Raw genomic sequence first — 7,122 nt, forward strand, 5'->3', positions numbered from 1 at the left:
GGGAGCTTCTCGTCGGAGCTCCACCGCGGCCATGGCGTCCGCTCGCCTCCGCCCCTCGCCGGCTCCCGTCTCCGGCCGGACCCCGCCGCCTCGGCCTCCCTCCGGCCAGATCCGCCTCCTCCCGGCCTCCCCGGCCCCGTCCCCGACTTCTCTGGCCGATCTCCGGCGAGATCCGCGCTGCTTTGAAATCCGTGCCCGCAGATTGACCTTCCCCCCTCTGAAAATCGTAGCCATATTTGACCTGTCGTATTTGACCTGTCGTGCCATATTTGACCTGTCGTATCTCTGCATCCGTAGCTCCGTTTCGTGCGTGTAATATGTCAAGTTGTTCGCCTCGACGAGTACATCATTTCATTCCATTGTATCATATTCATTTGAGGTCATATGGATGCCTGAATCATCATTGTAAGAGTGCTTAATAATGTTTTCTGCTGTCTGTTATCAGAACGAGCTCTTTTGTCATTTTTTTCGTGATTGATGCGTGCATCCTATGAGGTTGATGTCTTCATGTGTCTTGAACTATGCCATGTCTTCTTTACAGTGGTGTATGCCATGCATTTTTGTGATCAATGTGGTGACTAGCACAAGCATGCAAACTAGGCATCGTGATGTTGCTGATTTTAGTCCCTGTTCTGCTGTTATTTTGATGCCATGTAAACTTGATGCTACAGAGAGATCCATGCATATTTTGAGATACTTCAGTAAGGATGTTTTGAATATATGGTTGTTATCTATCCATTCATGCCCTTTGTTGCAATTATGGAGTAGTCTAGCATGTCATTTGAGTGCTCTACTTTTGCTTCAAAATGTTCCCTGGCAGATTGTTTACTTGTTATTCAATTTGGCCAAGCTTGCTATAGTTGATCCTTGCATGCTATGGACCTGTTCTTGACTTGATTGGTTACACAAACATGTCTTCTTGATGATGTTATGCTTAACTTGTCATGCAATGACTTGTGGTGAGTGAATCGAGCTTGTTAAGTAGTGTTCAAGATGTTGTTATTTTGCTAGGCTGAATCTGTTATTTTGTGATGCTATATAAACATGTTGCTACTTATCATTCCATGCATAATCTGGAGATGTTCTATAAACATGTTTTGATCTACATGTCTTGCTCTATCCAGCCATGGCCTTGGTTGCATTTATAGATTGCTTTAGATTGTTCATATCTTGCTCCAAAGTTGCTTCATAATGTTGCTGTCAGCCTGTTTACATTAAGTTCACTTGTTCCCATGTGTTTTGCTAGTGATCCATGCATCCTATGACCTTGATCTTGCCATGCTTAGCTTCACAAACATGCCTTCTTACTATTGGGTGCCTTGCCATGACATGTATTCCTCTATAGTGAGTTGCACAAGCTCATCTACATGCCTTCATAATTATGTTCCTGCCATGTATGAATCTGTTTAATAACTTGCTATGTTTACGTGGGTGCCATCATATTTTCTGATCCTTTTTGGCTTATGGTCAGTAAGGGTCTTTTGATCTATGCTTTGAGTAGAATCATGCCATGCCTTTGTTTGCTTTTATAAGTTCCTGTAACATGCTGTTTGATAGCTCTAAACATTGTATCGTGATGTTATTTTCTGCAAAGTCTGAATTGTTATAACTTGCAATCTTACCATGCGTGTTTGAGCATGTTCTAGTGATTTCTAGAGATAGTTCAGTGTTCATGTTTTGTAATACTTTACCTGTACATCATGTCCATGCCTTTTTTTATTATGTTGGGGTGTTGTAGCATATAGTTTTGATGCTTGCAATATGCCTAGTCGCTGTTTTTGACAGCTTGTCCTTTAAACTTGTATAGTGTGCATGTGTTGAACCGTTGCTCCGTTTTGAGTGTGCTCTATATGAAACTTCCTTGATTTTGCATATAGTTTCATATTATCATGTTGCATCCTTGTTTTGAGGTGTTTGCTTGATGTTTGTATGCATTTTGCATCAATGCCATGTTTATCTTGTTTTGCTCATATCTTCTAGGCCGTAGCTCCGAATTAAATGAACTTTATATGTAACTTGACTAGAATCTTGTGTAGATCATCTTTGTGCGTCTTAACTTGATGTTTAACAACTTGAACATAAGGTTTATTCAGATCTGGACCAATTTCGAAATTTGCATATGAGGACTTACCGGAATTGTTATATGTTGTTCCCGGCCTCATTTAAACTTGCCTTGATGTGTTGTTCTTGTTTGCATCATCTCTTGCCATAAGTAGCTTCATGTAGCCTTGTCATGCATCATGCTTGTTGTGCATCATGCCTTGTTCATGTGTGGTGTGTTTACTATGTTGTGTGCTTCTTTTCGATAGTTCCTGTTTCGTTGCGATCGTGAGGATTCGTTCGTCTACGCTTGGTTCGTCTTCGTGGCTTCATCTTCTTCATGGACTCGTTCTTCTTTCTTGCGGGATTTCAGGCAAGATGACCGCTACCCTGGATCTCACTACTATCATTGCTATGCTAGTTGATTCGTTCTATCGCTATGCTGCGCTACCCATTACCTGTTTATCAAGCCATCCCAAATTGCCATGAACCTCTAACCTTTGACACCTTTCCTATGTAAACCACTGTTTGGCTATGTTACCGCTTTCGCTCAGCCCCTCCTATAGCGTTGCTAGTTGTAGGTGAAGTTGAAGATTTCTCTATGGTGAACAGGATTTTGGTTGGGATATCACAATATCTCTTATATTATTAATGCATCTATATACTTGGTAAAGGGTGGAAGGCTCGGCCTTATGCCTAGTGTTTTGTTCCACTCTTGCCGCCCTAGTTTCCGTCATATCGGTGTTACGTTCCCGGATTTTGCGTTCCTTATGCGGTCGGGTGATTTATGGGACCCCCTTGACAGTTCGCTTTGAATAAAACTCCTCCAGCAAGGCCCAATCTTGGTTTTACCATTTGCCTCACCACCACCTATCCCTTTCCCTTGGGTCGGCCAACCCGAGGGTCATCTTTATTTTAGCCCCCCCGGGGGCCAGTGCTTGTCTAAGTGTTGGTCCGAACTGAGCCGCCTGTGGGGCCCCCTCGGGGCAACTCGAGGTCTGGTTTTACTCGTAGCCTGTCTCATCCGGTGTTGCCCTGAGAACGAGATATGTGCAGCTCCTATCGGGATTGTCGGCGCATCGGGCGGCTTTGCTGGTCTTGTTTTACCATTGTCGAAAAGTCTTGTAAACCGGGACTCCGAGTCTGATCGGGTCTTCCTGGGAGAAGGTCTATTCCTTCGTTGATCGCGAGCTTGTCATGGGCTAAGTTGGGACACTCCTGCAGGGTATAATCTTTCGAAAGCCGTGCCTGCGGTTATAGGCAGATGGGAATTTGTTAATGTCTGGTTGTAGACAACTTGACACCAGATCCGAATTAAAACGCATCAACCGAGTGTGTAGCCGTGATGGTCTCTTCTCGGCGGAGTCCGGGAAGTGAACACGATTTCTGGGTTATGATTGACGTAAGTAGGAGTTCAGGATCACTTCTTGATCATTACTAGTTGACGACCGTTCCTTTTGCTCTCTTCTCGCTCTTATTTGCGTATGTTAGCCACCATATATGCTTAGTCGCTGCTGCAGACTCACCACTTTACCCCTTCCTTTCCTATTAAGCTTTGCTAGTCTTGATACCCATGGTAATGGGATTGCTGAGTCCTCGTGGCTCACAGATTACTACAACAACAGTTGCAGGTACAGGTTTCGGTGATCATGACGCGAGAGCGATGCTTGCTTGCGTTGAGTTCTTCTTCTGCTTCTTCGATTAGGGATAGGTTCCAGGTCGGCAGCCTGGACTAGCAGGGTGGATGTCGTTTGAGTTTCTGTTTGTGTTTCATCCGTAGTCGGATGATGCTCTGATGTATTGTGATGTTGTATTTGTGTGGCATTGTATGCCTTATGTATGTATCCCCATCTATTATGTAATGTTGATGTAATGATATCCACCTTGCAAAAGCGTTCCAATATGCGGGTCTATCCTTGGTGGGACCTTCGAGTTCCTTTTGGATAGGGTCGCATATTGGGCGTGACAAGTTGGTATCAGAGCCTCGACCGACCCTAGGAGCCCCCTTGATTGATCGTGTAGTTTGGCCGTTGTTGAGTCTAGAAGAAAACTGTTTTCGGAGTCTAGTTATATCAGAGAGTAGGAATTCTTTTTACTCCTCATCCCCTTCGTCGCTCTGGTAAGGAATCTTGACTTAGGTGTCTTGAATTACTTCTCTTCCCCTTCAAATTTTTCTTTAGGTTCACGCAGTTGGTTTTTCGATCGTTGCGTCTCAGCTCTTTTCATCCGGTGCATTTCTCGTCAAGTCGACTCGAGCCTCTTCATCTTTGAGTTCAATCCTCAGTTGTTTTCTTTCCCACCCGCCCTCCCTCTTTTCTTCTTGGAACCAGAGTCCGTATTCGAGTATCCATCCTACTCGTGCGAAGCCTTTGTTTTTTTTCCTCAATGATTTCAACCGGTGTTTTCTCTTCAAGATATTCTTCGGTTTCCCCTTCCAAGTTCCCTTTGTTTCCCCGTCCTCCCACCCTTTTTCTTCCCGGAGTCTGACTCTCTCTCGACCATAAATTTCATTCATGCGAAGCCTCTTCAGTCTTCCCTCAATTATTTCAACCGGTGAATTCTCATTTTGTTCGACATTCTTCATCTCTTTTTCTTCTTCGGTGGACTCAAATCAAGTTTTTTGGGTTGATTATATTCTTTCCCTCAGCTCAAGTGTTTTCCCTGCTCGTTCGCCTCTCGCCAGTTTATCCTTTCGGAGTGCTCAAGACATCTCAGGAGATTCGTCTCTGTTCCAATTAATTCGAGGTTGTCACCTCATTCAAATATTTCAATTGTCCCGGTCCATCATCTATCTGTTCAACATCCCTTTCCAACGGTGTTTTCTCTTCAGTGGGCCCTAACCCACAGGTCTTTTTCCAGGATCTTACTTGACTCTTCTAATTTCCCCAGAGTTATTCTCAATTCTTTTCAAGTCTGACGTAAGAATGGATTTCATTAGTCAGATGACTTTCCAAGATCGATTTCAAATAACTTCATTGTTGGCTCAACCTCTTCTCTTTTCATTCTACCGGAGTATCTCAGTAATTTTGGTGTTGTTTCTCGTCGTCATTTGAAGACCGAAGAAGAGTTTTTCCTCTAAATCTTTCTCATTCTTCCGACGATTCGTGGTTCTAGCTTCATGTTATCCTCTCGAATTATTTCAATTTGTCAGATATTCTTTCTTACCATCCGGAGTTTTTCAGGAGTTGTTTTCCCGTTTCTTTTCATCGGAGGCCATCGTTCCAGAAGAATTCTTCACCCTCATCATTTCAGCTACCGTTTTCTAATTATCCCGGTGCTTCGTTCAAGTGTTTTTTTAGTTAGCTCATGATCTCCTTGTCCTTTTGCATCTAAATCCCCTCTAACATATTTGTTTTTCTAATTCATCCCGGTGATTCATCCTCTTTCATCAGTCATTTTCGAATTCTTACGGTGGTTCGTCCAAGATTCTTTTCTTTGATTATCATTTTAATTCATTCGTTCTTTTCAATCCTACCGGTGGTTCATGAAGATCTTCTCAAGTTTGCGACATGTCATTTCTCAATCCTTTTTTCAAGAAGAATAAGTAATATGCGAAATCCATCTCGTCATCAATTTAATTTGATGAAGGATAAACATACAATAAATCTTATTCTTATTTCATCCAAGTGAGTAATCCCTTCCTTCGGAGTTTGTTCTTGATGAATAAATTCTAGTTCCAAGTATTTTCATCTTTTCTTTTCCGGAGTTCAAAATTTCCTCAGCCATTTCGTCGGAACCTCCATCTAAATCATCGCAAGGCTCATCTTATTCTTTCATCCTCCATTCTATCTCTTCATCCTTTTGTTACCGGAGTTCCTCATGGTGGTTTTTCATGATTTAATTCATTTCTCAAGTGTTCATCAAGATTCTTGTTGGTGGAGTTCAAGTATCTTTTCTTCTCGCATCTCGAAGTGCAATTAATTCTCCGTAATTCTTTTGGAAGTGGAGTTTTGCATTTCTTCATTCTTCTAAGTTATCCAATCATTTTCGTTTGCGGTCGGTTATCACCTCATATTGTTGAGATGTTCTCCATAAGTCCACAACAAACTTATCCTTTCGTTGTTGATTTTCTCAACAAATCCGTTCAACCTTTCCTTCTAATTTCTTTTCATTCAATTCTTTCAATTCTTCCGGAGGCATTGCTTTGTTCATCTCGTCAAGTGCCATCTCTTTGGGTGAAGTTCATGTTCTATTCTATCCATGTTCAATCGGAGTGCTGCCTAAATCCTTTCAGTCTTATTCGTTTTTTTTCTCATCCTAACCACTCCGGTTAGAACGAGTTGTTTCATAGTCTATCGGATTCCGTGAGCTTTTGATTCTCGTCATTCTCGTCGTTCCTCTCTTCTCTCGAGTGCTCTCGATTCTTTGCTTCTCTCTTGAGTTCTTGTTTCACCTCATCCCTTTTTCTCTTTCGTCTCGGTCCTAAGATCTCGGGACGAGATCTCTTGTTAGTGGAGGAGTGTTGTAACGCCCCGGATCCGATGCGCCAGGTGTCCGCCAGTTATTCGCTGTCATTGCCATGTCATTTGCTTACGTGTTGCATTTCATCATTTCATCATGTGCATTGCATTGCATACGTGTTCGTCTCATGCATCCGAGCATTTTCCCCGTTGTCCGTTTTGCAATCTGGCGCTCCTATGCCCTCTGGCGTTCCCCTTTTCTCTCCTGTTGTGAGTGGGTGTTAAACGTTCTCGGAATGGACCAAGGCTTGCCAAGTGGCCTTGGTATAGCACCGGTAGACCGCCTGTCAACTTTCGTGCCATTTGGAGTTCGTTTGGTACTCCAACGGTTAACCGTGTAACCGCAAAGCCTCCTTCTCTTTGCAGCCCAACACCCCTTCCAAAGTGGCCCAAAACCCATCTAACTCCCCTCCATGCTCTCGGTCGTTCGATCACGATCACGTGGCCGAAAACCGCTCCTCATTTGGACTCTCCTAGCTCCCTCTACCTATAAATATAGCCCCTCCCCTGAAATTCCCGCAGTCCAAACCCTAGCCTCTTCCACCTCCGCGCGCCGGACATGCCCACTCCGCCGCCGGACACGTCCAGCCGCCGCGCCGGACGAATCGCGGCTCGCCACGTC

The sequence above is a fragment of the Triticum aestivum genome, chromosome 2B, assembly GCF_018294505.1.
Source record: "Triticum aestivum cultivar Chinese Spring chromosome 2B, IWGSC CS RefSeq v2.1, whole genome shotgun sequence".
Lineage (NCBI taxonomy): Eukaryota > Viridiplantae > Streptophyta > Magnoliopsida > Poales > Poaceae > Triticum > Triticum aestivum.